A 19,144-nucleotide genomic window follows, 5' to 3' on the forward strand; every position below is an offset into this window, starting at 1 on the left:
GCTCTTCAGAAAGAAGACTTGATATAAATAATAAATAAGTTTAAATCAGAGAAGGAAATCCACCAAAATGTAGAAACAATGGTTATCTCTGGGTAGTGGAAATATAGATTTTTAAAATTTGCTTCTTCATAAAAGGTCCCAATTCTGACCATAAACATTATTTCTTTTATAAATACAAATATATATATTTACATATACAATATAAATTACATGTAAATTATAGACAAAATTACAGACAAAATGTAAAATTCTATTTATTTTTTGTTTTTGATATTGGTAACAGTATTGTCCATTAATAGAGGTTGAAGGTGAAGATGGAGACATTTGAGAGGAAGGGAACTATGATCAGTTTTTTGTGTTAACTTGACTGAGCCCCGGTACCCAGATATTTGATCTAACATTGTTCTGGATGTTTCTGTGAAGGCATTTTTTGGATGAGATTAACATTTAGATCAGTGGACTTCGGGTAAAGCAGATTATTCTCCAGAGTGTGGGTGGGTCTCATCCAATCAGTTGAAGATACTAATAAAACAAAGACTGACCTCCCCAGAGCAAGAAGTCTGTCTGCAGACTGCCTTCGGACTTGAACTACAACTCTTCCCTCCAGTCTCCAGCCTTAGCCAATTCCTTTTAAACAAACAAACAAATAAATCATACAGATGGCAAATAAGCACATGAAAAGATGTTCAGCACTATTAGTCATTCAGGAAATGCAAATTAAAACCACAAGGAGATATCAATACATATCCATTAAAGTGGCTAAAATTGAAAACACTATCAATACCAAGTTCTGGTAAGGGGATCATCTGGAAATGTTACCCATTGCAAAATGGAACAGCCACTTTCTATTTTGGCAGCTACTTAAAATGGTTTCACAGTTTCTTAAAACATTTAACATACACCTACCATACAGCCTGGTAATCCCATTTCTCTTGGGTATTTACCCAAGAGAAATGAAACATGTTTACACAAGGAACCGTAGCAGCCTTACTCACAGTAGCCAAAAATTGGAGACATTCTAGTAAGTGATGAATAGATAAAAAGTGGTACCTCTGTTCATGGAATATTACTCAGCAGTACAAAGGAATGACCTACTGATACGGGCAACAACTTGGATGAATCTCAAAGCAGTATGCGAAGTGAAAAAAGCTAAACAAACAAAAAGGCTACATGTTGGGTGCCTGGGTGGCTCAGATGGTTAAGCGTCTGCCTTCAGCTCAGGTCATGATCCCAGGGTCCTGGAATTGAGTCCTGCATCAGGCTCCCTGCTCCTTGGGAGCCTGCTTCTCCCTCTGCCTCTCTCTCTCTCTCTCTCTCTCTCATGAATAAATAAATAAAATCTTTAAAAAAAAAAGGCTACATGTTGTGTAATTTTGTTTATCTGACATTCAGGAAAAGGAAACGTAAATTGAGATCAGTGTTTGCCTAGAACCAGGAGTGGGAGAAGAGTAATCACTACAGAAGGGCAGGAGAGAAACTTACAGGGTGATGGAAATGTTCTGTGTCTTGGTTGTAATTATCACATAACTAAAAAAAAAAAAAGATCACATAACTAGCATACATTTGTCAAAACTCATCCAACAGAATACTAATATGGATACATTTTATTATGCATAAATTATATTTTATGTATCATAAAACCTGACTTTAAAAAACACAACACCTGGGCGCCTGGGTGGCTCAGTTGGTTAAGCGACTGCCTTCGGCTCAGGTCATGATCCTGGAGTCCCAGGATCGAGTCCTGCATCGGGCTCCCTGCTCAGCAGGGAGTCTGCTTCTCCCTCTGACCCTCTTCCCTCTCGTGCTCTCTATCTCTCATTCTCTCTCTCAAATAAATAAATAAAATCTTTAAAAAAAAACACAACACTTTGTAGAAAATAAAGGTAGTTATATTTTAGACCTTGGCCTAGGGGGATGTTTCTTAAATAAGATCAAAATGCATTGACAACAAAATATTTATAAAACTGGCTCATCATTAAAACCAAAACCTTTGCAATGATCTACAAGGTCCTATGTGAACTGGCCCTCTGACCTCTCTGGCCTCATTTCCTGCCTCTCTGTGCTCATTCAGTCCAGTCCACTTGCCCTTTTATTATTCCTCAAACACATCAGGCACATTTCTGCCTCAGGGCTTTCACCAATCCCATCTGGCAATCATGCACCTCCTTCAATGCAAAGGAAATTACAAGGGATGACTGTGGCCATGCAAGGCCCACCCTCCAACCTGATGTCTCAATTCCAAGTGTAATTCCAGACCAGACCCAGTTACGCCCTGCTTGTCTGACTGGAAGGGGGGCAGATTAGGCTGAGAAAGAGCCTCTGTTCCTACCACTTTGAGTCAGTAATAGACAAAGGCTCTGTTTCCAGTAAAAAGACTGATCCACTGAAAGACCAAGCTTAATTCCTAATCACAGGTCACTTAGAAGCCAAACTTTTAACCACAGATGTCACTTAATTAAACCACAAAGAACTTCTCCAAGTGGCTAATTAGTGCCAAAGCCAGGTACCCAGCAGATTCTCAAAGGGAGTTTCTCTGGGGCTTTAGTTAACAAGTTTATAGAATGGACCAGGTCCCACAGAGGCAGCTCCAAGAGCACTGAAATTTTTCTGATATTTCATTACCAAAGCCTCATGGCCTCCCCAGGGGGTTACAGTCACTGATGCCATCATCAAAACATGGTCCCAGCCTGGGTCCGGCCTAAGTCCCCAGCCTCTTTTCTCTTCATGACCTATCATCACCCCATTCCCAGAATAACAGGGAGGTTTCATCTCTTATGCCACCACTATTTAATAAGAGTAGCTGCCTGAACTGCTAATTTGAGAATGATTCAAAGCCTCTGCTCAATCCCAGTGAGAAACAATGCTCTGTGATAGATTGGCAATGTCTGCCATGGATATGGAAGAGGAAGATTGTAGCATGTAAGCTGTGTATTCACCATGCAGGCCCTATACTAAACTCTGAACCATGCTGCACCCCCAAACACTTAATGCTTTTTCACACTTCCATGTTTCCGTGATTATAATATCTTTACTTCCATTCTCCACTTAGTTAATGCCTAGTTGCCATCCTTTGAGACCTGAGTTCTCTCTGATAGCTTTCCCTAAGCACTCTTCCTTCTCCTTGGGTCCAAATGGGATTAATAATTCTCTTTGCTGTATTCTCAACATCAACTTATTGTTGCAAGTATTTCACTGATGTAGGTATTGGGGTGCTATGCAAAAATAACTTGCAGAGAGTTCTTGGTTGATGGGCTGAGAAGACTGGCCACGAAGGAAAGTGGTAGTGACTTTCTGGTGGGAAGAGGAAAACAAAAAGAGTAGAGATCTTTGTAGGGGGGGAAAGGAAGACATAAAATAGAACCTATAAGAAAAACCAAAATAAACAATTGAGAGATACTCCCAGTTAAAGATACCAGTGAGGGGTTAGTCACAGAACAGCCAGGATATTGAAAGCAGAGTGAGTAATCAGGGAAGAGAAGAGCATGACCATATGCTTCCAGAAGTCCCGCAATAAAAGGGAGAGGAAAATGATCCCTGATGGAAGTACAAAATGCCAAGAAGAAATAAAATGAGTTGGGAAGGGTAAAAATAGGAATACATTCAAATGAATTTCACCTGTTTAAATCAATAAGAAAGGTATCTTCTGAGGTTTAAAATACATGTAGAATTAAAATACTATATGGTAGTTAATTGAACATACTATAATAAATAAATAAATAAATAAATAAATAAATAAATAAATAAATAATAAAATACATTACAATTATAACTCAAAAGTCAAGAAGAAGGAGCACCTGGATGGTTCAGGCAGTTAAGCGTTCAACTATTGGTTTCCACTCAGGTCATGACCTCAGGGTCATGAGATCAAGCCCAGCATAGGGCTCCATGCTCAGCGTGGAGTCTGCTTGGGATTCTCTCTCTCCCTCTCCTTCTGCCCCTCACCCCTGCTCATTCTCTCTCTCTCAAATAAATAAATAAATAATCTAAAAAATGTCAAGCGGGAAGGACATAGAGTTCAAGTGTTTACACTTACATGTAAACATTTACATTTAAATAAAAAATGTTAATACATATTGGACTTTAAGGGATGTATATTGTAATGTTTAAGGTAAACACTAAGAGAATAGTTTAAAATCTATAACTAACAAATGGGGTACCTGGCTGGCTCAGTTGGCAGAGCATGAGACTCTTGATCTCAAGGTTGTGAGTTTGAGCCCCACATTGGGCATAGAGATACTTAAAAAAATAAAATCTATAACTAACAAGCTAATTGAAGGACAAATATTAAATAATAAAAAATAATTAATCCAAAGAAGACAAGAAGAGAGGGGGGAAAGGAAGAAAAAACATGAAGAACAAATAGAAAGTAAATAGCAAGATGGTGGAATTCTGATTTGCCATTATTGGCAATCATTATTGTCTTGTCTCAGACTGGCCCTCCCATATTAATAATTATAAGTTATTGGGAAGAAAGCTCTAAGGGAAGATATTTGTGTGAAGACTTTAGAGTGTAAGCAAAAGCAGGTAGAAAATGGAGAGAAATTAACCTTGCAATAAAGGACCACACTGGGCGAGATTCATGTCACATTAGCTTTTCTCCTGAGAACACTCTCCCAATTGCACAGGCAGGGTTGCTAAAGCTCAAACAAAAAGCCAATATGTCAATATCCAGAATGATAGAAGGAACATTACTACATGTACTACAGACAGAAACATAATGAAGGAATATTATGAACAACTTTATGTTGATAAATTCAACAACCCATGGACAAAGTCCTTGAAAGACACAAATTAGGAAAACAAACTCAAGGAAAAAAAAAGAAAATCAAAATAATTCAAGATATCTCTTAAAAATTAAATTCATAATTTAAAACCTCCCCCAAAACAAAACCTCCAAGACCAGATGGCTTCATTGGTAAATTCTATCAAACATTTAAAGAATAAATAATACCACCTTTATGAAAGCTCTCTCAAAAAATAGAGGTATAACCACTCCCCACTCTACTCTATGAGACCAGCATTACCCTGAATCAAAAACCAAAGATATTAACAAGAAGAGAAATCTGCAGACCAATATCGCTCATGAACATAGACACAAAAATCCGTTTTAAATATTATCAAATTGAATCCAACACTATATAAAAAGGATAAGGCTTCATGACCAAGGGTGGCTTCTCCCAGGAATGCAAAGTTGTTTCAGCATTTAAAAATCAACTGGGGTGCCTGGGTGGCTCAGTTATTAAGCGTCTGCCTTCTGCTCAGGTCATAAGCTCAGGGTCCTGGGATCAGGCCCCACATCGGGCTCCCTGCTCTGCAGGAGGCCTGCTTCTCCCTCTCCCACTCCCTCTGCTTGTGTTCCCTCTCTCGCTGTGTCTCTTTCTGTCAAATAAAATAAAAATAATTAATTAATTAATTAATTAAAAAAATAAAAAATAAAAATCAACCAATGTTGGGAATGCAAACTGATGTTGCCACTCTGGAAAATAGTGTAGCGGTTCCTTAGAAAGTTAAAAATAGAATTACCATACAATACAGCAATTGCACTACTAGGTATTTACCCGAAGGGTACAAAAATACAGATTCGAAGGGGTACATGCACCCCAAAGTTTATAGCAGCGTTATCAACAATAGCCAAACTATGGAGAGAGCCCAAATGTCCAACAATGGATGAATGGATAAAGATGTGGTATAGGGGTGCCTGGGTGGCTCAGTTGGTTAAGCCTCCAACTCTTGGTTTTGGCTCAGGTCATGATCTCAGGGTCATGAGATTGAGTCTCACATTAGGCTCTGCACTCAGTGAAGAATCTGCTTAAGACTCTCTGCCTCTCCTTCTGCCCCTCAGCACTGCTCACTCTCTCTCTCTCTCAAATAAGTAAATAAAATCTTAAAAAAAGAGAGATGTGGTACACGCCTCCCCCACACACACACACTAGAATATTACTCAGCCATCAAAAAGAATGACACTTTGCCATTTGGAATGACATGGATGGAGCTAGAGTGTATTATGCTATGTGAAATAAGTCAGTCAGAGAAAGACAAATACCATATGGTTTCACTCATATGCAGAATTAAGAAATAAAACAGAGGAACATAGGGGAAGGGAGGGAAAAAGAAAATGAAAATAGGGAGTCAAACAATAAGAAACTCTTAACTGTAGGAAACAAACTGAGGGTTGCTGGAGGGGAGGTGGGTGGGGGATGGGGTAACTGGGTGATGGGCATTAAGGAGAGCACGTGATGTAATGAGCACTGGGTGTTGTATGCAACTGATGAATCACTAAATTTTACCCCTGAAACTAATAATACAGTATATGCTACCTAAATTGAATTTAAATTTTTTTAAAAAGCATCCAAAATCAATTGTATTTCTTTATATCTACTAGCAAAAAAAAAAAAAAAAATCAAGCCATGCCTTTATATTCTCCTAATGGTATTATACGATGACAGAAATTCTTAATTTTGGGGCACCTGGGTGGCTCAGTCGGTTAAGCGTCTGCCTTCGGCTCAGGTCATGATCCTGGAGTCCCGAGATCGATCCCCACATTGGGATCCGTGCTCAGTGGGGAGTCTGCTTCTCCCTCTCCCTCTGCCCCTCCCCCTGCCCCCGCTCCTGCTCTCTCTCTTGCTCACTCTCTCTCTCAAATAAATAAATAAAATCTTAAAAAAAAAGGAAAATCTTGATTTTAATGCAGCCCAATTCACCAATCTTTGTCTTGTGGTTAATGCTTTTGATATTCTGGTTAAGATAGGTTTCCTTATTCAAAGCTGTATTGATTTACCTTTCCTTTTTATCTATTTATTTATTTTATTATGTTATGTTAATCACCATACATTACATCATTGGTTTTTGATGTAGCGTTCCATGATTCATTGTTTGCATATAACACCCAGTGCTCCATTCAATACGTGCCCTCTTTAATACCCATCACCAGGCTAACCCATCCCCCACCCCCCTCCCCTCTAGAGCCCTCAGTTTGTTTCTCAGAGTCCATAGTCTTTCATGGCTCATCTCCCCCTCCGATTTCCCCCGCTTCATTTTTCCCTTCCTACTATCTTCTCTTTTTATTTATTTAACATATAATGTATTATTTGTTTCAGAGTTACCTTTCCTTTTTAGATCTGCAGTCTGTCTGGATTTTTTTTGGTGTGAGGGAGGGAAAGATTTTTATTTTTTCCATATGAATATTCAGTTGTATATTAGGCCCAATATCATTTATCAAAAATACTGCCTTATTACCACTACTGTATAGAACTACCTTTGTCATGAATAAAACATACATGCATGGGGCAAAAGGTCCAAGCCAAACTAATTTTAAAAACAATTCCATTTACAATATCATCAAAAACCTGAAATACTTCCTGGTTGAATTTAACAAAATCATGCCAGCCCTGGACACTGAATACTACACAACAATGCTGAGAGAAATTAAAGAAGATCTAAATAAATGAAGAGATACATGATGCTTCTGAGTTGAAGGCTCTTAATAGATGTCAGTTCTTCTCAATTTGATCTCTAGATTCAACATGGTCACTATCAAAAATCACAGCAGATTTTTTAATAGAAATTGAGAAGATGATTCCAAGATTTGTATGGAAATATCAAGAACCTAGGAAAGCAAAAATAATCTTAGGAAGAAAAAGTGGGAAGACTTGCACTAAACAATTTCAAGACTTAATAAAAAGCTACATAGTATAAAGCTACACCCTGGTGTGGTAGTGTGCTAAGGATAAGTAAATCAGTGAAACATGACAGAGAGTCCAGAAATAGAGCCACACACATGCAGTCACTTAATTCTTTACAAAGATGCCAGTGCAATTCATTAGAAGAAAGAATGGTCTATTCCACAAATGATGTTAGAGCAACTAGATGTCTAAATGTATGAAGTAAACCTTGACCCACATGTTTCCCCAAAATTAAGTTAAAATGGATTTTAGACCTAAAATGTATAAAGCTTCTAGCAAAAAATAAGTCTTAATGACTTTGCAGTAAGTAAACTTTCTTGGATACAAAAACAACAAAACAAAACAAAGGAAACCCCACTAATCACTAGGGAAAATTTTTTAAAAAATTTTTTAAACCACTAATCATGAGGGCTTTATCAAAATGCTTAAATTATGTTCTTCAAAATTATATTAAGAAAATGAAAGGGCAAGCCACAGAGTAGGGGAAAATATTTGCAACACCTGTAACTCACAATGGTAATAAGAAGACAAACAACACAATTAAAAGTGGCCAAAATATCTGAACAGGCACTTCATAAAAGAAGATTAGCAAATGACCAGTGATCCTCAACGTCATTAGATGTCAGGGAAATGAAAATTAAAAGTACAGTAAGATACCACTTAATACCCACCAGGAGAGTGTCTGAAATTAAAAAAAAAAAATTTATAATACCCAAATGTTGCAGAGGATGCAAAACAACTGGAATCCTCATACATTGCTGATGAGAGCATGACATGGTACAACTTCAAAAAACTATTTAACAGTTTCCTATAAAGCTAAATGTACCCTCACCATATGATCCAGAAATTCTACTCCAGATATTTATCCAAAAAAAAAGATGTACATCCACAAATGACTTGTACCAAATGTTCATAGTAGTTGTATTCATAATAGCCCAAACTAGAAACAATCCAAATGTCCATCAACAAGTCAAAGGATAAACAAGTTGCTGTATATTTACACAATGGAATGGTATCCAGAATTAACAAAAAACAAACTATGATAAACACAGAAACATGGTTAATCTTACAAGACATTCCACTGAGAAAAGGAAGCAAGAAACAAGAGTACATATATATGATACCATTCATATGAAGTTCTAGAATAATAGTTCATAATAAAAGTTACCTCAAGATTAAAAGAGTTCAAGCTATACACTTAAGATTTGTGGATTTAAATGTAGGTATACACAACTAATGAATCATTGAACACTACATCAAAAACTAATGATGTACCATATGCTGGTTAACTGAACATAATAAAAAAAGAAAAAAATAAGCAGAAAAAAATAAATGTGCCTCAATTATGTACTATAAAATAATTTTTAAACCACCATGTTGTTATGTCTTTGATGATTTATCTGTCCCCGTTCCATTAACAAGGTTATGCCCTTAGGTACCCCTATAATTTTCCAAGTTTTACACTTTTTGAAGTCCATTCAGTGGTGAGATTCCCTATATTCTCCCTCATTTGACAGAAATTAGAAATGCCCAGACCAAGAAAATATTTGCAAATGTCTTATCAGATAAAGAGCTAGTTCCCAAAATCAATAAAGAATTTATCAAACTCAACACTCAAAAAAAAAACCCAAAAAATCCAGTCAAGAAATGGGCAAAAGTCATGAACAGATATTTCTCCAAAGAAGACATACAGATGGCCAGCGGACATGAAAAAAGGCTCGACAGCACTTGGTATCAGGGAAATACAAATCAAAACCACAATGAGATACCACCTTACACCTGTCAGAATGGCTAAAATGGGGCGCCTGGGTGGCTCAGATGGTTAAGCGTCTGCCTTCGGCTCAGGTCATGATCCCAGGGTCCTGGGATCGAGTCCCGCATCGGGCTCCCTGCTCCTTGGGAGCCTGCTTCTCTCTCTTTCTCTCTCCCTCTCTCTCTCTCCCTCTGTCTCTCATGAATAAATAAATAAAATATTAAAAAAAAAGAATGGCTAAAATGAACAACTCAGGAAATGACAGATGTTGGCAAGGATGCAGAGAAAGGGTAACCCTCTTACACTGTTAGTGGGAATGCAAACTGGTGCAGCCACTCTGGAAAACAGTGTATAGGTTCCTCAAAAAAGTTAAAAATAGCACTACCCTATGACCCAACAATTGCACTACTACGTATTTATCCAAAGGATACAAACACAGTGATTCGAAAGGGCATATGCACCCCAATATCCATAGCAGCAATGTCCACAATAGCCAAAATATGGAAAGAGCCCAGATGTCCATCGACTGATGAATGGATAAAGAAGAGGTGGTATGTATATACAATGGAATATTACTCAGCCATCAAAAAGAATGAAATCTTGCCATTTGCAACGACATGGGTGGAACTAGAGGGTATTATGCTAAGCGAAATAAGTCAGAGAAAGACAAATACCATATGATTTCACTCATATGTGGAATTTAAGAAACAAAACAGGTGAACATAGGGGAAGGGAAGGAAAAATAAGATGAAAATAGAGAGGGAGGCAAATCATAAGAGACTCTTAACTCTAGAAAACAAACTGAGGGTTGCTGGAGGGGAGGGTGTGGGGAATGGGGTACCTGGGTGACAGTCATTAAGGAGGGCACATGATGTGATGAGCACTGGGTGTTGTATGCAACTGATGAATCACTAAATTCTACCTCTGAGGGGCCCCTGGATAGTTCAGTCGATTAAGTGGCTGCCTTCAGCTCAGTCATGATCTCAGGCTCCTGGGATTGAGCCCTGCATGGGACTCCCTGCTCAGCGGGAAGTCTGCTTCTCCCTCTTCCTCTGCCCCTCCTCCTTGCTTGTGCACGCTCTCTCTCTCTCAAATAAATAAATAAAATATTTTTTAAAAAATGCTACCTCTGAAACTAATAATGCAGCATATGTTAATTAAATTGAATTTCAATAAAAAAATATTTAATTAAAAAAAAGTGCCCAGACCAGCAAATGTGTAAGACACAGCAGCCATTTTGAATGTCAGCTACCAATTCAGATATATTTATAAAGCAAGATTTGTAAAAATATCTCATTGGAGACACTTAGTTGGGGAAACTTGTGTTTATATTTTTCCAGATCAGCCCAGAACTCACCTCTGATTTTTGTCTGGTTGCATGATAAGGATGTTCAAACTCAGACCATGAGGAGAATGCCATCCAACAATGATGATGCAGGGTTTCAGAGGGATGTGCAGAGCCAGGCCCTTAAATAAACCCGTGAGTAATGTGCTTGATGGTCACTGAGCTTCTCAAGGGCTTATGGAATTATTTAAGATTTGGAAGAAAGAATGTATTGTCCAAAATGTTAGAATAAAACGATAAAATTATAAATGTGTAATTAAATGTTTACACAATGTAATATGTTAACTAGTCAAGGAAAACCCACTTCAACATATATGTAAATTATATTAAATGTGGTATATGGATGCACTTTAGTATGTTTGGTATGATGTAGGATGAATTAGCCAAAATAGATTTGCCTTAACAGCGCAAAGGCCAGGAAAATATTGCCTTGATTATGTGACATATTGTAACTTTTCTGTTAAGTCTGATAACCCCCACTTCATTTTTGTGCACAAACAGAAGACTGTGACTGCTTCTTTCATTTCTGGAATCACAAAAGAGGTCAGTCTACATGGTTCTGGGGACCAGGAGCCCAAGCTCTTAAAGACAGATCCCTAAATGACCAATGGACAAGAACCAGGCATCTGGCACTTGCTGGAACAACTTCATGAGACCCCCTCAGCCTCGTGTTCTGCTGCCCTTCATGCCATCTCATGATCTGTGAGGGCCGGGTGCCTGGGTGGCTCAGTCGGTTAAGCATCTGCCTTTGGCTCAGGTCATGATTCCTCAGCACTTCTTCAATGCTTCTTCCTCTGCCCCTCCCCTCCGCTTGTGCTCCCTCTCTGGCCCTCTCTCTCTCCCTCTCAAATAAATAAAATCTTAAAAAAAAAAAAAAGATCTGTGAGGGCAACTGATCCGGTGCCTTGGGTCACATTATCTGGGATAAAAGCAGCTGTCCTCCAGCTACTTCCCTCAACCCAGCATCCCGGATCCTGGAAAATCCCTAAAGCCTAAGTCATTTGAATGTGTGCTAACCACATTTTTTGTTACCTCTGACCTTCAGAATGGAAAGAATATGGGCTTAGGAGTCACCCAGACGTATGCCTTAGTCATCAAATATCAGGTTGGACATAGCCCTTGGCTGGAGGTTCTGGTCTAGGCTCTGCCATTTACAGGCTCTATGACTTCACAGTAATTGCTTCTCTGAACCCCATCATCTCATCTGGAAATGCAAGAAAGAACCCCAGTTTCCAGAGCTGCTTTCATGATAGTTAATAAGATATTGTGTGTGATGGCATTAGCACAATGCCTGGCATGTAGTGAGCGCTCAAAACACTGTCAGACAAGAAGCAGATTAATGGTGATCAGGGGCTAAGGATAGTAGGGAAAGGGGAGGACTGGCTTAATGGGTGCAGGGTTCCCTTTTGGGATCATGAAAATGTCCAGGAACTAGATATTGGTGAAGGTGTACAACATTGTGAAGGCATTAAATGCCTCTCAATAGTACACCTTAAAATGTCTAAAGTGGGGGCGCCTGGGTGGCTCAGTCGGTTAAGCATCTGACTCTTGAGCTCAGCTCAGGTCTTGCTTTCAGCTCAGGTTTTGATCTCAGCTCAGGTCTTGATCTCAGGGTCATGAGTTCAAGCCCCATGTTGGGCTCCATGCTGGGTGTGAAGCCTACTTAAAAAAATAAAATAAAACTTCTAAAGTGGTCAACTTTATGTTACGTAGACCCCCTTCCCCACCCCATAGGGTGAGTGAGAAGGAGGAAGAAACTAGGATCTGTCTTGAGTCCCTCCCATGGAGGCAAGAACTGAGAACAAGACCAGAGCAGGCACTTGAGTATCCCATGGTGGGGGAAGGGCAGAGCTCAGGATTGGAGCTGCACAACTCCAAGCTGCAAGGGAGAGGTGGGGGCAGTCAGCAGCGATGGGGAGATAAATGGGCACAGCTCTTCAGACTTCAGGGAACTGGTTTTCAGTGATCATCATCGTGCTGTATGGAGTGCAAGTCATAGATCCAAAAAGAGATAACAAGCCTGGAAAAAGTGAGTCATGGGGGAGGGAAAGAAAATGTTGCCCATCAGGCGCCTGAGTGGCTCAGTTGGTTAGGCGACTTCCTTTGGCTCAGGTCATGATCCTGGAGTCCCGGGATCGAGTCCCGCATCGGACTCCCTGCTCAGCGGGGAGTCTGCTTCTCCCTCAGACCCTCCCCCCCCATGCTCTCTCTCTATCTCATTCTCTCTCTCAAATAAATAAATAAAATCTTTAAAAAAAAAAAGAAAAAAAAAGAAAATGTTGCCCATCTAAAGAGGAAAAGAATGACCAAGAGCCTGCATGATGTGGTGCAGAGGTCTCCATCTGAGGCTTATTAACAGAATCATCTGGAAGTGTATTAACATCACCAATGCCCACCACATCACTGCACCCTGCACCTTCTATTCCCTCATCTCCACTGTGATTCTGGTTCTGGAGGTCTTGATGGGTCACATGGTGGAAATCGGACCACACATCAGAACTTCATTGCTGCCTCCCACCCCTTTGCAGCTGTAGGAGTGTGGACAGGTCACCTTATTTCTCTGCGTCTCGGTATCCTCCTTTGTGAAACAGGAAAACGTACTCATGGGGCTAAGTAATAGTTAATTAAGTGGACAGGAAAAGTACATACCACAGAGCAGGTTCTTAATTAATTTGTATTTCCTTTCCCCTTCTCTATTGGGGCGTATCACACTAGTGAATCTATTTTCTCATTCCATCAAGCTGTAAAGCAGAAGACACAGCCGGGGATTTTGACTAGAGAACAAGAACCAGTTCCCGTAATAAATGTGATAAAAGATGACATTTTAAATAGACACTTCGTTATAAGTTAAAATCTGCCACCGAGGCAGCTTTATTCGTACTAGTCAAAAAATGCAAACAACCCCAGTGTTCATCGACAGTAGGCTAGATAAATCCTTTGTGGTACACATCACTTCGAAGCAATTAAAAGAATATCAAACTGCTTATAGACACAACAACATGGATGTCAACAGAAATTCTGAGCAAAAGAAGCCAGACACACACAAAAATACATACTTGTATGACTCTATTCAAATGAAATTTAGAAGCAGACGAAACTAACCAGTGGGGAGGGAAGTCAGAAGAGTGGTTACATTTTGTAGGTTTTTGACCAGGAAAGGGCACAAAAGAGGCTATAGTGCTGGAAATGTTCTGTCTTGGATTTTTGGTGGTTGCTTGAGTTTATGTAAAAATTCATTGAGGTATGCACTTAAGATTAGTGCACTTTGTTGTATGTATGTTATACTCCCAGGTGGCGGGGGCGGGGGGGGGGGCAGGAGAGAACCCGCCATAGAAGTCCACAAGAATGTATTGCCATGCTGTCCTAAAACCCAAAATACCAAGCCCGAAGTTGTGCCTCGGGGGTTCAAAAGTGGGTTCAAAAGTCCTTTTGACCAAAAGTAGAAAGATTGAGAAAGGAAAAAAATTATTTTTGACCCAACCTGGGAGGAAACCAACTTTGAATGAATGAAACATGAATAACATCTAAAATCAAGATCATGAAGCAAGTGTTTTATTGGAGTTCCCTTAAGAGTGCTCTATAAAAGTGTCATTGAAGTTTTAATATTCTTTACTGTCATTCACTCAAAGCTATTTTAAAGTCCATTTTTGTAGGAAAAGCACGCTTAAGCAGGAGTCGGTCGTAGGCATGTCTGACATTTTTTACACTTTCTACTCAAACGTTATTAGAAAAAGTGGGCTATGTGTACTCGACTCTCTTTGCACCTCTGCTGTTCTGTACTTCTGAAATTTCACTTCTTACGTTCTTCGCTTGCACTTACTTTGAGCTGCTGCAGGGTCAACAATGGTACCACTGTGATGCTCTTTGCGGTGTTCCAAGGTTAGGGCCCACACAGGCAAAACGGGCCCAGAAATACTCAGAGCCACTGAAGTGACCTTCCCTGTCCCTCAGTCCCTTTGAACATCCTTCTTATGTATGAATTTCCCACATTATCGGTCCCTCCCCCAAAGGGTGCAAGCCAGAAAACTCCCTCCCTCCCCCGTCTCTTGGAGCTAGAGCTCAGGCATGGGGGCTAGGCTCCACTAATAGGACATGAAATAAAAATGACTTTAGGGGCGCCTGGGTGGCTCAGTTGGTTAAGCGACTGCCTTCGGCTCAGGTCATGATCCTGGAGTCCCGAGATCGAGTCCCACATCGGGCTCCCTGCTTAGCAAACAAACCCTTTGTTTCCTGAGATTAAGAATCCTCATATCAGTGAGGTCATATGATATGTGTCTTTCTCTGATTGACTTATTTCGCTCAGCATAACACCCTCCAGTTCCAGCCACGTCGTTGCAAATGGCAAGATCTCATTCCTTTTGATGGCTGCATAATATTCCATTGTAGATATATACCACATCTTCTTTATCCATTCATCTGTCGATGGACATCTTGGCTCTTTCCACAGTTTGGCTATTGTGGACATTGCTGCTATAAACATTGGGGTGCACGTACCCCTTCGGATCCCTACATTTGTATCTTTGGGGTAAATACCCAGTAGTGCAATTGCTGGGTCGTAGGGTAGCTCTGTGTTCAACTTTTTGAGGAACCTCCATTCTGTTTTCCAGAGGGGCTGCACCAGCTTGCATTCCCACCAACAGTGTAGGACGGTTCCCCTTTCTCCGCATCCCCGCCAACATCTGTCGTTTCCTGACTTGTTAATTTTAGCCATTTTGACTGGTGTGAGGTGATATCTCATTGAGGTTTTGATTTGGATTTTCCTGATGCCAAGCGACGTTGAGCACTTTTTCATGTGTCTGTTGGCCATTTGGATGTCTTCTTTGGAAAAATGTCTGTTCATGTCTTCTGCCTGTTTCTTGATTGGATCATTTGTTCTTTGGGTGTTGAGTTTGATAAGTTCTTTATAGATTTTGGATACTAGCCCTTTATGTGATATGTCATTTGCAAATATCTTCTCCCATTCTGTCGGTTGTCTTTTGGTTTTGTGGGCTGTTTCTTTTGCTATGAAAAAGCTTTTTATCTTGATGAAGTCCCAATAGTTCATTTTTGCCCTTCCTTCCCTTGCCTTTGGCAATGTTTCTAGGAAGAAGTTGCTGCAGCTGTGGTCGAAGAGGTTGCTGCCTGTGTTCTCCTTTAGGATTTTGATGGACTCCTGTCTCACATTCAGGTCTTTCAACCATTTGGAGTCTATTTTTGTGTGTGGTGTAAGGAAATGGTCCAGTTTCATTCTTCTGCATGTGGCTGTCCAATTTTCCCAACACCATTTGTTGAAGAGACTGTCTTTTTTCCATTGGACATTCTTTCCTACTTTGTTGAAGATTAGGTGACCATAGAGTTGAGGGTCCATTTCTGGGCTCTCTATTCTGTTCCATTGATCTATGGGTCTGTTTTTGTGCCAGTACCATACTGTCTTGATGATGACAGCTTTGTAATAGAGCTGGAGGTCTGGAATTGTGATGCCACCAGCTTTGCTCTTCTTTTTCAACATTCCTCTGGCTATTCAGGGTCTTTTCTGGTTCCATACAAATTTTAGGATGATTTGTTCCATTTCTTTGAAAAAAGTGGATGGTATTTTGATGGGGATTGCATTGAATGTGTAGATTGCTCTAGGTAGCATTGACATCTTCACAATGTTTGTTCTTCCAATCCATGAGCATGGAACGTTTTTCCATTTCTTTGTGTCTTCCTCAATTTCTTTCATGAGTATTTTATAGTTTTCTGAGTAGAGATCCTTTGCCTCTTTGGTTAGATTTATTCCTAGGTATCTTATGGTTTTGGGTGCAATTGAAAATGGGATCAACTCCTTAATTTCTCTTTCTTCTGTCTTGTTGTTGGTGTATAGGAATGCAACTGATTTCTGTGCATTGATTTTATATCCTGCCACTTTACTGAATTCCTGTATGAGTTCTAGCAGTTTTGGGGTGGAGTCTTTTGGGTTTTCCACATAAAATATCATTTCATCTGCAAACAGTGAGAGTTTGACTTCTTCTTTGCCAATTTGGATGCCTTTGATTTCTTTTTGTTGTCTGATTGCTGTGGCTAGGACTTCTAATACTATGGTGAATAGCAGTGGTGATAGTGGACATCCCTGCCGCGTTCCTGACCTTAGGGGAAAAGCTCTCAGTTTTTCCCCATTGCGAATGATATTCGCTGTGGGTTTTTCACAGATGGCTTTTATGATATTGAGGTATGTACCCTCTATCCCTATACTCTGAAGAGTTTTGATCAAGAAAGGATGCTGTACTTTGTCAAATGCTTTTTCTGCATCTATTCAGAGGATCATATGATTCTTTTTCTTTCTTTTGTTAATGTATTGTATCACGTTGATTGATTTGTGGATGTTGAACCAACCTTGTAGCCCAGGGATAAATCCCACTTGGTCATGGTGAATAATCCTTTTAATGAACTGTTGGATCCTACTGGCTAGTATTTTGGTGAGAATTTTTGCATCCATGTTCATCAAGGATATTGGTCTGTAATTCTCCTTTTTGATGGGGTCTTTGAAAATGACTTTAATTCTAAGTAGAGAAAAGTGGGGAAGCAGGCACCATGCAGAGTGAATCCACTTTCTGGCAGGGGTGGCTGGAGAAGCCGCCAGGTCTCATTTTGGCGGAGGGGTGCCATCTGATATGTGGCAGGAGCGGAGGCCTCTTTACTGGACCAGGGGCTGCTGTTTCTGGGCATGAAGCCTCCGAGCCTAATTCTCTGGTCCTGGCAATGGTTCCATGAACCGTGCAGTTCCTTCTAATAAATTTCTTCCTGCTTAAACGGGCTAGAGGGAGTTCTGATGTTTGCACTGAGAGCCCTGAGTGTCACCCACTGTTGTCAGTCAGGGTTCTCTAGAGAAACAGAACCAATAGGAGGTGATAGAGAGATAGATAGATGATGATGGTGATAAATAGATAGATGATAGATGATAGATTGATAGATAGATGATAGATGCTCGATGATAGATAGATGATAGATCGATAGATAGATATAGATAGATGATAGATAAACAGCTCCATTTTTAGGAACTGGCTCATACTTCATCAGGGTTGACAAATCTAAAATCCATATGGCAGGCTGGAAACTCAAGCAGGAGTTGAGGCTATAGTCTCGAGGCAGAATTTCCTCTTCTCTTGGAGAATCTCGGTTTTTACCCTTAAATCCTCTCCACTAATTAGATGAGGCCCAGCCATATTATCAGGGTAATCTTTGCTTGAAGTCAACAGATTATAGATGTTCACCATGTCTGCCAAATATCTTCACAGCCATACCTAGATTCGTGTTTGATTAAATTACCAAGTACTGTAGCCCAGCCAAGGTGACACATAAAACTAACCGTCATACCTGCCAGATCAAGATTCCAGGAATGAGCAATTATTTTATGAGCAGTCAGAGCCTTCACTCTGAAGAAGCCTTCTTGGTGCACTGGGCATAAGTTTCTATGTGAAAAAAAATTTCATATACGGTTGTCCATACAAAACAAAATCCACCTCAGCTAGGCACCTGCATTCAAGAGAAGACGATCCTTGGAACCCGTCCCATCATCCCACCCCCACAGCCCTCCACCTGGCTCCAGTTGCCGTCACCTCTCAGCTGGACCATGGCCACAGCCTCCTCACCATTCTGCCAACCTTCAGTCCTTCCTGCTCTACCCTGTTGTCCACCCGCCCCCCGGCCAGTGCTCTTTCTTAAACACTAGCCTAATTGTGCCTCCCCTTGATTAAAATTCCTTCCAGATCATCATAGTTCTCTGTCATCTCAGGCCAACAGCCATTAAGGCACCAATTCTGACCAACTTAAGTGAAAGAGGAATTCATGGAGCAGCCCCCAGGAAGGAAGGAAAAGCTGAGGTCTTGAGAAGGGCAGGAACCCAGGCTTCCCCAGTGACCGTAGAAGCAGCAACTAAAGGACAATCTTTTCAGAGCCCAGCTGTGGGGATGAATCAGTCGGTCATTTCAATCTCCATGCAACTCCACTCATCGGCCAGTTTAGAAGGAGAGGGTGTCTGATTGGCCAGGATTGATTCACAGACCCACCCCTTGGCCACAATAGGGCCCCTGATGGAACCACCAAGAATGGAATTAATGAGAAGGGGAGGAGTCTCAGGCCAGGTCAGGGTATTAGCAAAGAGGGGAAATCGATACCAGGTAAGCAAGGACAGGACGGGTGCTCCGTGCCCACTCTCAGCAGCCGAAGGATCCCTGATCAGCAGAGCAACTGGGGAGCTGAGAAAGATTGCATTCTCTGCATTCAACAGGACCAGGAAGGAATGGCAGAAGCAGTCCCCAGCTAACTAAGGAGAAACAAGGGCTTTGTGGACTGTAAGACAGGAACCCCAGCCCCAGGGACCCTCAGCTTGGACCCCATTTTCCCTCG

At 40.6% G+C, this 19,144-nt stretch overlaps 1 long non-coding RNA gene across 1 annotated transcript; it reads right to left on the reverse strand.

Annotated features, from left to right (window-relative positions):
- Positions 1 to 282: 282 nt before the first annotated feature.
- On the reverse strand, positions 283 to 18,329 carry LOC112836388 (uncharacterized). Its single transcript, XR_003211470.2, has 3 exons — positions 18,113 to 18,329; positions 10,793 to 10,954; positions 283 to 627 (listed from the first exon to the last, which is right to left on the reverse strand). It is a non-coding gene; the product is annotated as an uncharacterized lncRNA (long non-coding RNA).
- Between the last annotated feature and the right edge of the window lie 815 nt (positions 18,330 to 19,144).

The sequence above is a fragment of the Callorhinus ursinus genome, unplaced genomic scaffold (genome assembly GCF_003265705.2).
Source record: "Callorhinus ursinus isolate GAN/ISIS: 27379988/994484 unplaced genomic scaffold, GSC_fseal_2.0 scaffold24, whole genome shotgun sequence".
Taxonomy (NCBI): domain Eukaryota; kingdom Metazoa; phylum Chordata; class Mammalia; order Carnivora; family Otariidae; genus Callorhinus; species Callorhinus ursinus.